We start from the raw sequence: 19,901 nt of genomic DNA, 5'->3' as shown, positions 1-19,901 counted from the left end.
GGGTAATCTGTTTTTTTTTAATGGTCAGATCCCCAATTTGAGAAAGAATCTAGCTCTGGAACTCCCTGCTTAAATCCCTGAATATATTGTTAGTCCTGGAGCTCAGTTTGGGAACACCTGAAACATTAACAAATAATGTTGTTGGATGATGATGATGATGATGATTACCTTGTGAGTCTATTACACTCCAAAACTGGAAGCATGGGTTCCAAACTATGGGTCCAGCTTTGCATGGGTTGGAATAACCCTTAATTTGACACAAGGAATCCTTCAAGCAAAGTCACACAGTTGTCAGACATGGGCAGATAGTGTCCAACCTGTCTGAGTAAAGCCCTGGCCATTGACACTCCTAGGCATGGCCTCTGCCATGGTGCACCTCTATAGCACCTGGTGGAGGTGCCTGCCCAATCCCTTCTCCTGAGGGGGCCTGCCCTATAGCAGGGAGTGGGGGGGCAACCTTATAGCTCTGTCCTTCAAACTGCTCCCTAGGGCTTTAAACTATATTGACTGCAAATAGTGGTTATTCAGTGGTTAAATAATTCTGCCACCAAGTGGCAGAAAATGGTACTGAGGACTTCAAAAACACAAATTTAAATTAGTTTCAATTAATTAATGTATTTTAAAAACCAAAATAACCCTGAGGTGCAGGGTCTCCGTACTCTGTACTATTTCAGGTGTCTAGGTTTCACAGTCTTGGAGCTATGGCGCTCACACACACATTATCTTATATTATTGTAGATTATAACAAATTATACCCAATGTCTGCTTAGGTAGTATGACTACCACAACTTGTTGTTTTCTGTATTTCCCTGGATTGCATGGGAGTGCCCTTCATCTTTATAAATCTGGGAACAGTAAGCCGGGCCAAGGATAAGGTGTTGTGGGAGAAGTCTATAAGGAAGAAGTTTCTCAAATGGAGCTTTTGTATTCATAGGTGAGGGGAATCAGGGGTTACAGATGAACAACAAGGATCAGCATACAGAATGTATACTCAAGAACAAAAGAAAGAAATTTGCTGCAGTCTCTAGTTACACTAATGGTAACCCTGAGGTCATTTAGAGCAGGGGGTTGAACTTCTTTCAACATGAAGTCCCAAGCCTATTTTGGAAGAGCTCTCAGGGTGGGAGGACATTCCAGTTGTAGGTGGCTCCACAGGCAAATGAGGTAGAGGCAAAATACTAGAATAAAACTCCTACTGCCCAGAAACTAAGAGTTTTTCTCCACAAAGCAGTGATGGTGTACTTGTGATTTCTTACTCAGAGTTGTTTATCGGTTCTTTAGATTATATTGTAATTAGGGGTGTGCACGGACCCCCCGCTCTGCCCTGCGGGCCGATCCAAAAATTTCGGATCGGTCCGCTCCACTCCGCGCCACTCCGCCCATACTCTGCTCCTCTTCGCCGCGGAGCTCCGGCTCCGAATCGGAGCTCCGCAGTGGAGGGGAGTGGTGCCAGGTAAGGCCGGGAGAGGAGGTGGGGGGGGTTACCGGGCCCTGCCGCCGTCACCGCATGGACGACAGCGGCAGGGCCCGGTAAACCCCACTTACCTTTCCGGCGGAGCTCCAGATCGAGGCGAAGGATCCGCCTTCACCTTGATCCTCTTCGCCACGCTTCTAATTCGCCGGTCCGATTAGAAGCAGAGCACATCCCTAACTGTAATCCTCCAGTTTTGCTTCTGTTTTTTAAGAGCACTTTCCTGGGTGTTTTTTGTTTTGTTTTTAGAGCAGGGTAAATGCGGTATTATTTCTGAAAATGAAAGAACTACTTCTGTGTTTGTGCTATTCTGTTATCACACAGCACCACCTAGGGTTATGTAGCAGAAATGCAGTAAAGGAAAAGCTCTTTGTGTTGAGTTTGGACCTCAATTCTGTCTGATGAAACTGAAAGTAAATATGGGGATTAATAGCCTCGTATAGAAAACCTCGAAGCCTTTGGAGAGGCATTTCAAACTTTCTTAAAATGGGGATAAATGCACAAAACTGGTCAACTATCAAATGATCAGCAATCATAGGAAGGGGTGGAGCTAGGGAAGAGGGGGCATGACTATATGAGGAACCCTAGAGTGTCAATTTTGGCCAAGGGGGCTGAAGTTCGACACCCCTGATTTGGAGGGTAGTACACAACTGTAACAGTTAGATTCCTTCTCTTTCTCAGGTTAACTGCCTACTCCCAAATGACAAGTCTCAACTACTGGTTCCATCGGCCAGTGAGCTGTACTTCTCCCCCTCCCTGATTCTATGACAGAGAAGGGACAAACAGTTCCTCAGGCCCAGCTGCCAAGGCTGCCAAATCACTTTGTTACAATAAAAAGCCAAGATTTCTGATCTGGTCCATGAGGGGATAAAAAGAAAGAGAAAAATCTAATTTACAGTTAGACAATATATTTATTTTGTACTGCTCCTGATATTTTAAGAGATGGTTTATATATCTGTGTTTCGGTTTGGATTTGTTTGTTTGCAATGTATATTTTAGTGTTTTATTTTGTATGTGAATCTTGAGTGCTGCTTTGGGGGCTGTTTTGAAAAGGGGGCCTGAAAACAAACATGGGTAGAGTAATCCTAAGAAATAAATAGACAAATACATGTATCTCTTTATATGTATATCTTCAGTAATTATGACAAACTGCAGACAGCATTCACAGACCATTACATTTGTACTCTTTTCCTCTTTATCATTATCTGCTTGCCTCCATTAAACTCTTCCAGAGTCAAGTGAAGAGCTAAAGGTGACAGTGATAGACAAGAATTTTTATTGTCTTGTCAATACAAATAAACCCAGAGCTGATAAAATGTCAGACTACTCCTTCAGCAATGGCTGAAATTCAGTGATCTCTGAAGAGGGGAGTGGGGGCGAGAAGCGGGGGAGACATCTAAATGCATTTTGGTTGTCTCTTGGGATCTGCTGAAGATTTATGCTATCCTGGTAGTCTGTCACCACAGAAGGTAGCTTAAATGGTATTTATAGTTTTGCCTCCATTTGAATCGCAGAACAGCTTTGTGAAATGGTACTTGCGAGAAACAAGAAAAGGCACCCATGGTTTAGAAACAATAATGGATACAGAAGGAAAGTTATTGCCCTGCTGGATGGAAAAAAATGGAAATAATGAAGATGTAGTATAAAATCTTGCTGGAGCATAAGAGCAACTGACAAATATGTGTGTCTTGCTAGGAGAATCGTAGATGAGCATTTTGTACATCACTGATATAGGTGGGGTAGGAAAATGGTGATCACACTTGTTTCTATTTCTGCCTGCACATTTTACCTTTGCATTTCAGGCACTAGATTTCTCCTTCTTGTCCACCCAGCTGCTTAGTAATAGCTGCTATGGCTCAATGGATAACTTCAGATTGTGACTCTATAGATTATCAGAACTATAAGATCAGTTTCATTTTTCTGTCCTCCCCTTTGAAAGAAGTGTGTGTGCTTCTTCATTTCTGGACAAGGGCCATAGATTAGTCATAGAACATTTGTTCTGTACACGTAAAGTTCCTGGTTTAAATTAGGGGTGTGCACGGACTCCCCGCTCCGCCCCATGGGCGGATCCAAAAATTTCAGATCTGCCCGCTCCGTGCTGCTCCGCCCATACTCCGCTTCTCTTCGCCGCGGAGCTCCGGCTCCGAATCAGAGCTCCACAGTGGAGGGGAGTGGTGCCAGGTAAGGCCGGGAGAGGAGGGCAGGGGGGTTTACTGGGCCCTGCCGCCGTCGCCGCCCATGCGGCGATGGCGGCAGAGCCCGCTAAGGCACCAAGGCGGAGGGGGGCCTTACCTGCCTCCTTCCGCGGTCCGTTGGCTTCTTCAATTGAGCCCGTGGTTCAGCCAGGAAGTCTGGGCAGCAAGTGCGGCCTAGACTTCCTGGTTAAACCGCGGGCTCAATTGAAGAAGCCGAGAGACCGTGGACGGAGGCAGGTAAGGGAGAGGAGGGGGGGTTACCGGGCCCTGCCGCTGTCGACACATGGGCGACAGCGGCAGGGCCCGGTAAACCCCACTTCCCTTTCCGGCGGAGCTCCGGATCGAGGCGAAGGATCCGCCTTCACCTAGATCCTCTTCGCCACGCTCCACCGGCCCCCCAATCCTCTTTGCCTCTGCCTTAAGGGGAGGCGAAGCACCCCGCTCCGCTTCTAATTCGCCGGTTCAATTAGAAGCGGAGCACATCCCTAGTTTAAATCACCAGATCAGCCAGGGAAAGGCTCTGGTCTGAAGCCCTGGAGAACTGCTTTCACTCAATATAGTAGACAATATGAGCTAGATGGACCAATTTTCTGATTTGGTATAAATCAACTTCCTAGTTTCCTAAGCTTAGTGATATTCGATGCAATCCTATACATGTCTACTAAGAATTCAATGAGATTTTTCCCAGGTATAAAAAGTGTGTATAGGATTGCATCTTGAATGTCGTTGAAATATCATTCTGGTACATAGAGCTCCATCACACATACTTTTTTTATCTGGTTTTCATCCATGGTTTCTCCCTCTGTTTCCTTAGTGAGTTGAGCACTGGACACTTTCACGTGTGTGTGTTGTTGTGCTTTTTCAGCTGATGTATCTTTTCACCAGGAGCACTACTATGCGGTTGAAATCTCCCCCCCCCCACGTTCTCCTTTCCCCTGCAGTTTTTTATTTTTAAAAAACATTTATTTATTTCTGCACAAATACAATAGTACAGCAGCTTGAAACTCCACAATTATGGTAAAACAACACACTACACTTTCCCCTAAGATCATATTAAACAAACTCCAAGGAAGGGAGGACATTTGTAGGACGCAGGAGGGAGTGCATAGGCCAAGACTGTTGCTGCCCCTTGGCTTAGGAAGGTTTACAGGGGAGGAGGAGCTAAGGTTTGTTTTGTTCCTTTCAAAGGGTGGGCAGATGAACAATCATTTAAACTATATATTTTGTGTGTGAAGGTGGTGAGGTCCCCTCCTTTGTTCCAAGGTAATGAAAATGCTTACATCTGTGTAATTTTTAAAGATAAAGAGATCTAACTTGGCATGTTGATAACTCTTAATACACACTTTTTATACCTTTAGCCACACCAAGTTTGGATCAGATCAGTTCATGCTGTGATTTTAAGAAATTTTTAGAATGGAAATTAACAAAAATGCTTACGTCTGTGTAATTTTTAAAGATAAAGAGATAAAACTTGGCATAGTGATAGCGCTTAAACAAGGCTTTAGACATGCCAAGTTTAAATCAATTTGGTTCATCCCTTGATTTTTAATGGAATTTTTAATTCCCCCCTTAAAACCTTTTCCTGGTGGTCCACCAGTGTGAAAGTCCACCTGTTTGCAATTGTGACAGATCAATTTTCCTTTACTTTGATCATGCGAAGCTACGCCTCTTCAGTTCATAAAATACAGATCTGCTGGTTCCCTTATTCAAGAGTAAATCCCATTGATTTCAACTGCATTTACATCCACGTCATACTAAAATCCAATTCATACTTACCTTTGAGTAAACCCCATTAAGCCCCATTCTGGCAAATGCAATTGAATGCAATTCTGGTAGGCTGAAATGGGGTAATGATGCAATGGTGTATTTAAGGGATTAAGTAATTAAGAAAAGTCACCCCCTTGCATGTTCTCAGACTGGTGTACCTATCCTCATTTCAATGAAGTATTGTTGCACTGTAAAACTTAGGAGAAAGGTGGGGGGAGAAAAAGAACACACAATGCTTTCCCTAGGATCCTTATAATCTGAGTTGGAGGACTGAAAGTACAATGGACTGACTCAGTGAACTACAGGGGAGGAGGACCAAAAATGCACTACAGCTCGGTACCAGGCATGCCGGTGCCTCACTCCATTTCTAAAAAAAACCCACCCAAGTCTTTAACTGCGAAGCTTCGCAGTTCTAGGGAGGTGGGGGGGGGGATAAATCAACACCACCCCTGTCCGGTGCATTTTCCACATTTCTTTTAAAGTGAAAATGTACCCCTGGTCATGCCTACTCAGGAGTAAAAACATAGAGTTAAATGGGACCCCTCTCCCTCCCCCTTCATGGTTGAGCAGAGAACCGCCCCACCTTCCTCTTTTGTTAGCGAGGCCACCCTTACACACACATGCCCCCAACAAAGAACAGGATGGTCAGACGGAACACAATGACAGCAATACACAGGAGGGAGGAGCGCATTTATTTCGCAGGGAAGGGGAAAAAAAACACTTTTCTGTAAGTGATATGAATAAATAAACATCATTACTGAATTTTTAAAAAGTCTTTCCCCCTCCCTCTTCTGAAATTACAAGAACTAAGTAAATATAATCTAATGGAGAGGAGATATTGATGCATGATGCTAACTGCTGAGTACGTCTTTTCAATAATTTCTGTATTCTGAAGGCCTTACCCTGCTTAAAGGTCTGAAAGTTGCTTCCAGCCCAGCTTTGTGTACCAAAGAAATTAATCCTTCCAAAAACAAATACAGTAAGCAAATATATTTTATTTGTGCAGAGAAATGAGCCACACGTTTCCATTTATAACGTCTAGTAGAATACAATATTCATTCCTGAGAAATTTTGACATATAGTATCACATGTTTAATCACGTGATTGCTGACATGTCATCATCCCCCCATTATCTGTCTAAATGTTCAGATATTCAGAAAACTGGGGCATCAGACAGAATAATGCTATAATGACAGTAAATGGTAAGATTCGAAAAGCCAGTGCCAAGAATTATAAAAAGACATCAGCAATGTTTACATCAAAATAAACAAAGGAAATATCCTTTCATTATGGCTTTTAATGCAGATGTATACAGTTATTATATGAAGCATTAACAGTTTTGCCTCCACCATATACTTTTGAACTATTATGCATTTTGTCAAAATGCATAATGAACTTGACATTTACTGCTGTACTGTCTGCTAATCTAATATTAGCCATTTTTTTTTGCTTTAGTATTTGAAATGCCAAAAAACTGTTCTAAAGGGAATTTATTTCTGGTATCAAGATGGTAGTATGCCCAACTTGGGCTAAAAGAAGCAAAAGATAGATGACTTTGGGATGGGATCCAAAATCCAGTGAAAATGGTTCTGCACACCCTGTAAAGCTTTGGGCTTTAGTTTTTCAAACAGGAGCTGCATAACAAACCACTTCTGACACTGTGGAGATGTTTAAAAGTAGAATGTGATCTGTCATGGGAGGATGTCATTCAAAGAAAAAAGAAGTAGACATCATTTCCATTTTGCACGCCTAAGCCTTCAATGTGCCTTAAGCAGGTCTTTGGATCCTGGTCTGAAACCAATTGCCAGGAGTTAGAATGTTACAGCTGTAGTCCTATGCACATAACCCTGAAAGTAAGCCCAATTGAACATAGTGGGACTTACCTCTGAGTAAGCATATATAGGATTGTGCTATAAGTGTTCTGAACACAGTCAATATTAGAGATGGAAAGATGATTCCAAATGGGCCATTGTGGTGGTGACCTAATAAAACTTCTCTTTTGATCTTTGAAACCAGTGGGACTTCTTATGTGAAAAAAAGGCCTAAGGGTAGGGCCAAGTTGCAGGTTTAGAAGTGGGCACGTGACACTGACCAATGCCTTATGTTTGGTAATATAGGTATGAGGATCCATTATTCAAAAAGAAAGAAAGCAAGATAGTCAAACCTCCCACTTCGAATGCCCTAGTTAAAGAAAATATACCACAGATCTGTTTTTATTTTCTCAGGAATACATATGGCCCATATCTATGAGACTACCAGCACCAGTGGAGACCAGTGCCTCCAGTTTCAGGGAGTTGTGAATCCATTCTGCTTTTCAGTCAGAGCATGCCACAACTCTAAAGGAGCTATCCAAGGTCCTGAACCTATGTTCGGTAGCTCTTTTAGAGTTCTGGCTGGTACTGACTGAAAGGCGGAATGGCTTCACAGCCCCACAGAAATAGGAGCCACCAGCCTCCAGTGACCAGCAGCTAGCTTTGTTCATTGCTATTACCACCACATAATTTACATTGGAGACAGCATCATAATAGTAGTAGTAGTAGAAGCAGCAACATAAGAGCTGGGCCTACAGGCATGGATCAGCAATAAGCCTAATCCAATTCCCTTAGTTTAAAACAGCCTTCCTCAACCTGTGACCTCTAGATTTATTGGACTAATGTCAATCATCCCCAGATAGCATGACCATTGAACATGCTGGCTGGCAATGATGGGAAATTCAGAGTCACTTAGAAGCCTATGTGCTGTGCCGTATGTAATGAGTGTGCCATGCAGCTTCCCGCCTTTCTTCTTAGAGGCAGCAGCTTTACATGCAAAGAAGGTTTTACTCTGGGAATTAAAGTGAATGTGAATGTTTCTGGGCTCAAGGAGGTCTTTAAGCACATTAGATCACCACTCTGGTCCTGCAGAAGAACACCAGCCTGGGACAGAAACGTGTACTAACAATGATTAATTGATGAAATCTCTTTCCACCTTTCAGTTTGTCAGACCTGGAGATAGGGAGACGATTCACTGCAAGCTGGAAGGTGATTCTGCAAGGGATCCAGAGGGCAATGTGTCTACGAGCAGCAACACCTGCACCTGAGCAGAGAGGAAGGAGCATAAACTCAGCAATGTTATATGGTCCATCGTATCCTTTATATGGTCATTATTATTATCTCTTTACATCACCAGACTCTTCTGGGATGATAGCTGCAGTACACCATTTTTTTGCCATGTGCAGTGAGGGTATTGCACTGCAGCACAGATCCAGGTCAGCAACTATCTCTGCTTGTAAGGTGATGCCATGGTAGTGCACAAGGTAAGGGCTTGGGTCTTGTACTAGAGTACCCCTGGTACCTTACAAGATTTTAAGCCGACTTGCCCGAATTTATTCTTTTTCAATGCTTTTCCATACACCTTTTGAAATTGTAGGTGAGGAGCATTCCACAAATCACAGGAAGGGCAGACGTAGACACTGATTTGGTCTAGTGTAGTTCTGTTTTATTTCATTTTCACAAATAATACTGCATTTTCCCACCCTAAACCCCCCATAAAAGTGCTCTTAAAAAATAAAAGAGAAACTGCAGGGTCACACCTCAGCTAAAGAATCTGTAAACATACATAAGTAACTAATGACATGTGCACAATCATATAGAAAAGCTCATAGATACCACAGAACTTTCATATCACTTCGTATCACTGTTTGCGCTTTTCACTCAGCTCACAAATACATATTTCATTAAAACAAATGAACAGTACTCCGATTTGGATGCATGTTAGGATCTGCAATCACATGTGCACTTGATTAAGGCCCAAGGTTTCTAAAAGTGAGGATATCTGAGATACTCAATTGAGTTTTCAGGGATTTGTGAAACCATGGGGTGAAAAGTGAATGCTTATGGGAAAAGCCCTTGCACATTCTTATTTTCAATCCAAATTCATATCTAAATTTCTTCCAGACCTAGCAACATTTTGTAAGAAGAAAGCAATAGGTGCTGTTAAACTTCAGTGGGTTCAGAAATGAGCTTCGTGAGTTTGGTAATGCTTGCCTGAAAGGAGAGGTGTGCACAGAAGTCTCTGATTTTATTCCCCAGCCCGATTAACATCAAAGCTGGAGAAGGTTTCCTAGCTAAAGAACTGAACCCAGGAAAATTGATTCAAAAGCCCACCCCACAAGGGAGACTCTTACGGCTTCCCTACATGAGGCTTTTAACCCACACCTTTACTGCTGTTTCTGATTCTGATTCTTTGTGGAATTAAATCAGCTCCTTTAACATGTTTTTTTAAATAGGGTTAAAATGGGGTGAGATCACTCTCTCCTAAATGCTTGTTGATCTTACCCTGCATGAAAGCCACAATTCTACCAGGAAACAGTTTAGAGAATGTAACATAACAAAGCATTAAGAACTTCTCAAAAAGTACCTTGACAAAGACTTTAACATCACTGACATTGCTAATAATGTTCTGGATTTACAAGCCCTGTAAATTAGCTATTCCCTGTACAATTGTGATGGAGGTGTAATTTCTTTTTTATATAAGACCAGGGTCTGATCTACACCAAGCAGGATATAACACTTTAAAAACGTTATGAAAACAGCATAAGTAATGTGTCCTGGGCCTGAACAGTTGTCATAACCATTATAAACTGTTATAAGCAGTAGTGTAGATCCTGCCTAAGTGCAACTTTAGTGAGGGAACTTTTAACCTTACTGTAAGCTCCACTGTACTACCTTCACTAACTGATGTTGATGAAAGTTAACTGTAGTGCATTCAGCTGTTAATTGCACAAGTAGGAAGATGCTACATAGTCCTTCTTTTAAAGCAGGAGTGAGAAACTTTGGTGGGTCTGTGAGTCAATTTCCCTCCACCAGGACCCAATGGGGCCACACACATCCCCACCGTAATAGTTACTGCAATTCTCCAGTAGGTAAGCAGCAAAAAAGCAATCATTTTCCTTTAAAACAAGGCATCCAGGGAGTGCAAAATTGCACTCCCAGGTGTCTGCTTCACAACAAGGTGTACTTCCCTCAAGGGACATGTTTTACTGGAAAATGGCAGATTTTTGCCATCTGCCACCAAATTTCAGTGGCGAAATTAGTGGTATGGTCGCAGCAGGAGTCACAAGAACTGCCCAGGGATGGGCAAAATGTGCAAAACGTTGGTGACCTTTGACATAAAGTCTAGCTACTTTCAAAATTGTAGCTTATTTGCTGTGGGCTCTGTGTGTGTGTGTGTGTGTGTGTGTGTGTGTGTGTGGATGTGTTTTTAAATCCATAAGCTGCTTTATCTCAGGTCTGCTCCAAACATTATTAAATTCCATTTTAGGGTAAGAAAAAGAACAAAAATTGCATATATAGAGGCATGTATGATAATCTTGCACAAATCTGTTTTGCTGAGTGTGCATACACTGAGAAGCCATAGCCAACTGAGATGTTTGAAGAACCTTCAAACAGTCAGTCTTTTGATTTCTATGACTGGTAACAGACTTTCAAAGGAATGTCCCTTCAACTACGTCAAAAGAAACAATTCACTTTGTACTGTCAGACTACTTTTCTTTTTTCCAGCACCAGTTCGCTCCCCATAAAATAATAATAATAATAATAATAATAATAATAATAATAATGATGATGATGATGATGATGTTTTGGGGAACATATTGCTGCTGCACTTAATGTTCTGCCCATATCAAAATGCATCATAATATATTTACTGTTTTTGAATTTATCAGCCAGCATACCAAACTTGTTCATACGTTTTCCCACACTTCACCCAATGAAGGTTTTAGTACTGAAAGATGAATGTTCATTATCTGATTTGGCCCTGAAATAACAATTCAAGATACCCCACCTCCAACTTACACAGAATTATTATTTTGCACTATCCAATATAAATGATATATTTTGTATCATGTTTTTAGTCATCAGGCAAGCCACGTGTTGGCCAAGTATAGCATCTCAGTCATGTTGCCAGTGGTGTAGTGGTAATGTTTTGAGGTGCAAGAACTCACTATGACAGTCCCATAGCAAGGCCCCCAGGGAGAGGCTAAAAATGAAAGCAGCTGTATTGATCCATATCAACAAACCAATTCTCACAGTTTTATCTCTATCAGAAGCAAGCCTTTTAAAAAGCTATTGGGTCTTAGTTGCCCGTTCAAGAACAGGCTGCTCTGAAATACTTTGTATTATAACAGGGATAGCTTACAACTATATTATTTGTGGTATTTATATACTGCTAAATATAATAAAATCCCTAAGCGGTTCACATATAAATATTAAAATTACATTTAAAATTCAATATTAAAAGCACAACATTAAAAATGATTTGAATTACAATAAAAGCAATACAAGGAGCAGTAAGATGGAACAGCATGATTAATTTAATTACAACCCCGGGAAAGCCTGGGTCAACAAGTGCATTTTCAGGATGTGTTTGAAGGATGCTACAATTTCTGCCTCCCAAAATGCATGGGGGATGGTTTCCCAAAGGGTAGGTGCTGCTGCTTGCATGGGGTGAAAATCTGGCCCAGGCGATCTGCTCAGTGCCAGAGAAAGGCCCGCACCCGACTGCTCTCAAGCCTTTGAGAACAGTCGGATAAGGTTCCACCCTGACCTGAGCCCTTTGCGTTTTCCCCTGCTGCATTAATGTCAGCCGCCATTAATGCAGCAGAAGGTGGGGAGAGTACACAATTTCCCAGCCTTGGGGAAATTGCATTTCTCTTTCCCCCACCCCATGCCAATGGGGACCTTAAAGGTCCTACTAACAGGCACCTATCAGTGTGTGTGTGTGTGTGTGTGTGTGTGTGTGTGTGTGTGAGAGAGAGAGAGAGAGAGAGAGAGACGCAATTTCCCTAAGGCTGGGGAAATTTCATACTTCCCCCCTCCACTCTAATGGCAGCCCCGATTGGTGCATGGCAGGGGGAAGTCCCAGAAAGTGTGCTTTGCCAAGGGCTCAGGAGGCTTGTGCAGCCTCCCAAGCACTTGGCAAGCCCAGCTCCTCAGAACAGGGCTGGGCAAGCGGAGCTCAGTGAACTCACAGGGTGAGCCCCCCATGAGTTTTATATTCCCTAGCCACTGCCAGGAAGGCCTGGCATTAAGGTATTGTGTGGTGACTTTCTGTTAATTTCAGAATGCCCAGCAAAGCCTCCTCTGATGTTCTTAAAAGTTGGCTGGGTATATAAGAGAATGTAGTTTGCTAGGTACTGTGGGCCGAGAGTTTTTAGGGCTTTGTATGACAACAAAATATCCTTGTCCATGGCTTGGCAGCTAATGGCAGCCAGTGCAGTTCTTTAACACAGATGTTATGTGCCCATAGCTAGGTATCCCAATGAGCACCCGAACTGCTGCATTTTGCACTAGCTGCAGCTTCTGAACCATGCACAAAGGTAGCCCCACATAAAGCACATTGCAGTGCTCGTATCATGAGGTTACCAGTGCATGGATATATACTGATGTGGACTCAGCTACTGTGGGGAATACATCTACCTCAGAGGGAGCAGGGAATTCTGAAAGGTGGCGGTGGCGGCGGCAAAAGGAATCAGAGGCCTTAGCTAGACCTAAGGGTTATCCCAGGCAAATGGAGGGGTCATTCCTGCCTGCTCCCAGGATCCCCTGTGTGTCAATTGGATGCAGAGGGATGATCCCGGGAAAAAGTGCTGGTGTTGCATCCTGTGAGCCCTGGTTCCACAACACATCATTTGGATACACAGGGATGACCCCGGGAAAAAGGCATGGTGTAGACATGCCCTATACATCCAAGTGTTTATCTGAACATAAAAAGACCAAAGCTGGAATGGACTCTGTAAATATGGCAAGTGACAGTCAATGTGAGGAAATTTTGTGGATAACAGATCAAGTAATAAGCACACTGCCGGAAAAGCCAACAGGGCAACGTTAACACTGACATGGAACCATGTGCCTGGAGGATAAAGTGCTACTATTTTAATTAGACTGTGGTGGCAGTTGCAACATTATCCCCATCCACCTAATGTATCCCAATATTCCATTGGAAGAGACTAATAAGTTTTTAAGAATGTATAATTGCACTACATCAAAACCAGTGGGAAAATGAAAACTCAAAATGTCTAACCCAAAGACAAACAAGGCTAGAGTTTGTGGTTGTAGAAGACCAGAGAACAGTATCACTGTTAGGCCTTAAGGCAGCCCAAAGAGCAATTCTAGAACATACTGACAGTGGATAGTGGAGTGATGGGGTATTCAGGTGAAGCTGGAATCAAGAAAGGATTCAGAAGAGATTCAGGGGTGTATTTGAAAGAGCTGGAGAGCTAGATGGAGATAATAAACTAGAGATTGATACAAGTGTGAAGCCAGTTAAGTTAACCAAGAGGAAAATACCTGTAGCTTAAGTACAGCCTCTGAAAGAAGAATGGCAAAGTCTACAATGGTGGAGAATGATTCAACCAGTAGAAAAAAGTACAGACTGGATAAGCAGTCTGGTGGTGAACTGAAAATCATCAAGGAAATTCAGAATATGCACAGATTTAAAGCTCTTAAATAAATCACTGAGAAGAAGTCATTTTCCACTGTGCACTATTGAAGATATATGGCCAGATCTGTCAAGAGCAGAGCAAGACTATGGATTCTGGCATATGAAGCTGTATGAAGGATCCATTATTATTTTTTGACAACATTTGCTACACCTTTGGAATGTATTGCTGGCCAGGAATACCAATGGGCATCTATCCTGCCCCTGCAGCATTTCAAAACCAGTTGGCACAACCCTTGGAGGCTCTGGAAGGAATTCAGGATATACCTGAAGATGTACTGATAGTGGAAGAGGGTGATGACCTACAGCAAGCAGAGCAGTACCATGATCATAAACTAATAGCATTTCTGAAAAGATGCAGAGTAAGAAATAATAAAATTTAAAATTCAGACTGAGGGTCACAGAAGTACCATATATTGGCCATTTATTGATCTCAAGGGGCCTGAAGGGAGATCCAGAAAAAGTTGGAGCTATTCAAGACATGCCATGACCCTAAGATATCAAGGGACTCCAGAGATTTTTGGGAACGGCCAACTATTTAGCTAAATTTTGTAAGGACTATGAGATCCTGAGGCAGTTGACACACTTATTTATTTATAGCATTTATATCCCACCTTTTTTCCTCCAAGGAACCCAAGGCGCCATACATAATCCTCCTCCTCTGCTCCATTTTATCTTCACAACAACAACCCTGTGAGGTAGGTTGGGCTGAGAGGCTGTAAGTGACCCAAAGTCACCCCGTGAGCTTCCATGACCAAGTGGGGACTAGAACCTGGATCTCCAAACTCCCAATCCAACACTTTAGCTACTACACCACACTGAAAGACATTGTGGGGGTGCATGAATAACATGAAGGTGTTTTCCAAAAGATAAAAGAGTTGATTGCAACAGCCTGCCATCATGAAATATTATAACCCAGAAGAGGCATTAATGCATCAGAAAAGTTCTAGGGACCACCATGCTGCCAGGAAGAGAGCCAGCTGCATTTGTGAGCAGAGCCTTATCAGAAACAGAAAACACCAATGCACAAATTGAAAAAGAACTACTTGCAATACTTTTTGGAATGGAGAATTTTCAAAGTACAGCTATGGATGCACAGCAGATTTCCAAGGTGACTATAAACCTCTGGAAAATATATGTGTGTGGGGGAACCTTATTCAGTGCACCAAAATGTCTACAATGCGTGATGACGCGTCTGCAGACAGTCAACCATGGCTGGCTACTACCAACCATGAATAAAGTCCAATACAGGAGAGGCTGAAGAAAACAGAATCTGGACATAAGAAAAAGACAAACCAAATGAGGACAAACCTGGGTTGGGCCACTGGAAGAATTGCAAGGGGATTTTTTTTTCCTTTGGCACATACTTGGAATATCCTAGACTTGAGAGCTTTGCAGAGAAAAGCAAGTCCCTATAGGTCTTGTAACCATTTAGAAGGCTACCATGAAAGTCAGAGCCTGAAGAAAGTTCCAGACATCCTTGGTGTCCAGAATGGATGGATATTAGGAGTTTCTGACACTGGGCCTGTTTTTTGTCCTATATCCACTGATAACTTAAACTCCATTGTTATTAGCACAAAATTTCATTGTTATTAGCACTCTCTGAGGCTGCTGTATATGAGAAACCAAGAACCCTGTTGGCAGCCACAAATCTTGATCTTATCCTAAATTCTAGATCTGGTTTGAAGGTGACTTTAGAGCAATAACCTTTTTTTTCTCTTCAATTTTCCCACTAGTAAAACAGCGAGAACAGCAAATAACACATTGTATGAGGACTGCAGATTGAAAAAGCTGTACAGTTTCAGAGCATGTATTATTAATTGTTCACAGATTATGCGAGTAATAGTGATCATTTGTCTGAAGGAAGTTCAAGCCAGTAGGAAGATAATTGGTTTACAGTAGACTAAACTGGGGGTCTGATGGTCAGATTACAGATAATTCATCACTGTTTCAACTTTCACAGAAAGAATTGTGAAACCTCAATTAATCCCAGTTCTTGTTACCACTTGCTTACATTCGCAAAGCTGCCAGCCAGAGAGTATTTCAGGGCGAGTAGTAAAATAATCATGAGAGGAAAAACTTGAAATAAATATCTGATTGAAACCTACTGCAGCAAGCCTTTAGTATGAGAATGGAGATATTTTAAAATAAGTGACCTTAAAATGCAACCAGAATGAGTGACAGTCAGAAAATGGGGACTGCTTCTTGAGTAATATGTGATGTACAACTTCCTCAACTATATTCTTGGGATCTGATATTATGAGTTTATGTGCAGATATAGATATATGACCTGATTCACAATACTATGTACAGCATGCATGCCCCCCTCTTCTCTGGCAAATACCCCACACATATCATGCTGGGAGTATAAGAACATAAGGAGAGCCATGCTGAATCAGACCAAGTGTCCATCTAGTCCATCATTTAGTTCACAGTGTCTAATCAGCTGGACATGAGTGCAACAGCACACTCCTGTCCATGTTCTCCAGCAATTGGTGCATATAGGCTTACTGCGTCTGATACAGGAGAGAGTACATAGCCATCATGACTACTAGCCATTGATTGCCTTCTCCTCCAAGAATTTATCCAACCCCATTTGAAAGCCTTCCAAATTGGTGGCCATCACTTCTGTGGTAGTGAATTCCATAGTTTAACTATGTGCTGTGTGAAGAAGTACTTCCTATTATCTGTCCTGAATCTTCCAGCAGTCAGCTTCACAGGATGACCATGGGTTCTAGTATTATGGAAAAGGGAGAAAATTGTCTCCCTATCCACATTCTCTATACCATGCATAATTTTGTACACCTCTACCATGTCTCCCCTTAACCTTTTTTCCAAGCTAAACAATCCCAGTTCATGTAACCTTCCCTCATAGGGCAGATGCTCCAGCCCCTTAATCATTTTAGTTGCCCCTTTCTGGACCTTTTCCAGCTCTACAATATCTTTTTAGGTGTGGTGACCAGAACTGTACACAGTATCCTAAGTGTGAGCAGGTGATCATGGAATCATAGAATAGCAGAGTTGGAAGGGGCCTACAAGGCCATCGAGTCCAACCCCCTGCTCAATGCAGGAATCCACCCTAAAGCATCCCTGACAGATGGTTGTCCAGCTGCCTCTTGAAGGCCTCTAGTGTGGGAGAGCCCACAACCTCACCAGGCAACTGATTCCATTGTCGTACTGCTCTAACAGTCAGGATGTTTTTCCTGATGTCCAGCTGGAATCTGGCTTCCTTTAACTTGAGCCCGTTATTCCGTGTCCTGCACTCTGGGAGGATCGAGAAGAGATCCTGGCCCTTCTCTGTGTGACAACCTTTTAAGTATTTGAAGAGTGCTATCATGTCTCCCCTCAATCTTCTCTTCTCCAGGCTAAACATGCCCAGTTCTTTCAGTCTCTCTTCATAGGGCTTTGTTTCCAGACCCCTGATCATCCTGGTTGCCTATATAGCCAAGCTTCCCTGCTCCTCCAGAGTCATTGCAATAACAGGGAGAAGCAGTTTTGACAAGGATAACAGCATCACAGCACTGTGCCTTAAGTATGGCCTGTTATTTGCACTATGTGTGAATATTGTTAATCTGGAAAATAAGATATTTGGGAAGACAAATCAAATATACATCTTCACTCATTCATTTAAGGTATTTTTAAACCATATTCTTCAGTGAAAAGGGTTCCCAGCATGGTTTACAATTTAGGGTGACCTTAGGAAAAGGAGGGCAGGGCTCCTGTATATCTGGTCAAGAGGGCAGGGATCCTGCAGCTTTAACTGTTGTTATGAAGAGGGAATTTCACCAGGTGCTGCATGCATACAAATGACACCTGCTGAAATTTCCTTTTCTATACAACTGTTAAAGATATGGGAGCGCCGTCCTCCTTTCCATATGGTCAATAAAAAACAAGCCAGCTCCTGCCTGTAGGCTTACAGCCTAAGCGACAAAATCGAAAGGAAAAAGGGAGGAGGAAAGCAAGTAATTACAGACATGAATACTTAAAATTACTTAGTAGTTCTTATCATGACTAGCTGGTTGTTATGCAGACTGCATGTGCACACAGTGGTAAAAAAAATTCTGTTTGCTTAGGGTTCAGGAAGTTGGGATTTGACATGGGAGACAACCCATTGGACCTAAATGATAGGCCACCTATGAAACAGAGGGCATACAAAAACTACAGATGAAAACTGGTTTAGGAATCATTCACATTTCTCAAGGAGCCCTGGAAACTGTAGTTCTGTGAGAGAGACTAGGGATCTCTAGCAAACAATACTCAGCTTCACCAAACCACATTCCCAAGATTCTTTGGAGTCCCCATGGTATTAAACTGGTATATGGCCAGTGTAAATAGATAGTACAAATGTCTTCTAAAAAAAACCTCTTTCCTAAAACAATTTTTTAAATAATAAAAAGTATGAAATTAAGGGTTTGTAAAGTTGCCAACATTTTACTCTACCCTGTGCCTGTTTGGTGCATTCTCTTCCCCTCCTTATTGTTTTATTTTGATTTTATTAGAGTGTAAGCCTATGTGGCAGGGTCTTGCTATTTTATTGTTTTACTCTGTACAGCACCATGTACATTGATGGCGCTATATAAATAAATTAATAATAATAATAATAATAATAATAATAATAATAATAATAATAATAATATAGACAGGTTTCTATGCCTGAAAGGGAAATGAAAGTTTTGCCTATCACTGCAATCCATGTTTGGAAGAGGTTCAACTTCTGCATTTCTGTCAGTCATATAGCACTTAAAGACATAGGAGCTGGTCTATTACAAAAGTGGCTATCCTAGACTTACAACACATCTTATTTGATAAGAGCCAATTGCAACATTAAACCCACATAGACAATAATGTATATTCCATTTCTTTTAAACTGGGTATAACCCTTTCTCAATGATGCCAATAACATTCATTTAAGGCACAAGCCATGTGGATGGCAGAGGGACAGGACTTAAGAGTGTACACTGATATACACGACTGCTGGTTTTTACTCTGGTTTATTGTGTTTTAAACTTTTAAAGGTTTGTGTGTTTTATTATGTTGTATTTTGGGGGTTTAACTTTTGTGAACCATCTAGTGAGCTTTGACGATACAGCAATATAGAAACGTAGTAAATAACTATGTATTTGAAGCAGCTTCATCTGGCTATTGCACTGCAATGGCTAGGTGTACATATATTGCAGAACAAGGTGGAAGTATGCTCAGCTGGTAGAATGGACTATATCACTTTGGACTACAGGTCAGGGATACCGCCTTTGAATGCTCTTCCATGCAAACATAAATATCCTACAAAATGAAAACTAATACATAGGGCCAAATTGTTCTATCCCAGCCCTTTCTCTGCTATCTATACATATTTTGTGGCACTTTTGACACAGGGGAGCATTCAAAAATGGGATGTTCCACCTGCAGCATGTGGTTTCCTGGTCATCAGCTGGTTGGCTACTGTGTGAACAGAGTGCTGGACTAGATGGATCCTTGGTCTGATCCAGCATGGCTCTTCTTATGTTCTTATGTCCATTATATCACCTCAACATGGTGCCATCTCCATCTTTGCTATGCATAGATCATTCCACGCATGTCTGGCAAATAGTTTTAATTAGCTAGGGATCCCAAGGAAGTGTAAAATATGTGTACACACTGTTAAGTATATGGATATGGTTGCTTCAGAAGAAATGGTGTATGTACAATCCATAACATGTGAAATGAATCTTAGCATCACACATACAAAAAGACCATAAGACCAATTAGGAAGCTCCCAAGGATTTCACTGACATTAGGATTTGATCCAATATTTTTATGCAAGTGCTTGTATAGGTGCTTACATTTCATGAACGACTATTTCAGAAATACTTGCATTCTGAAATGTGAGTATGGGTAGAAGAAAAGCCAAGAAAGACCTTCAAATGTTCGATACGTTGTAGATTATTTGACAAGTGGGAATGAAATGCACAGGGAAAGTGGTCAAAGAGGGCCAGCGTTTTGCCCCCTCACTA

This window comes from Elgaria multicarinata, chromosome 8 (assembly GCF_023053635.1).
Source record: "Elgaria multicarinata webbii isolate HBS135686 ecotype San Diego chromosome 8, rElgMul1.1.pri, whole genome shotgun sequence".
Classification (NCBI taxonomy): Eukaryota; Metazoa; Chordata; class Lepidosauria; order Squamata; family Anguidae; genus Elgaria; species Elgaria multicarinata.
Note: the sequence above shows the minus strand (reverse complement) of the source record.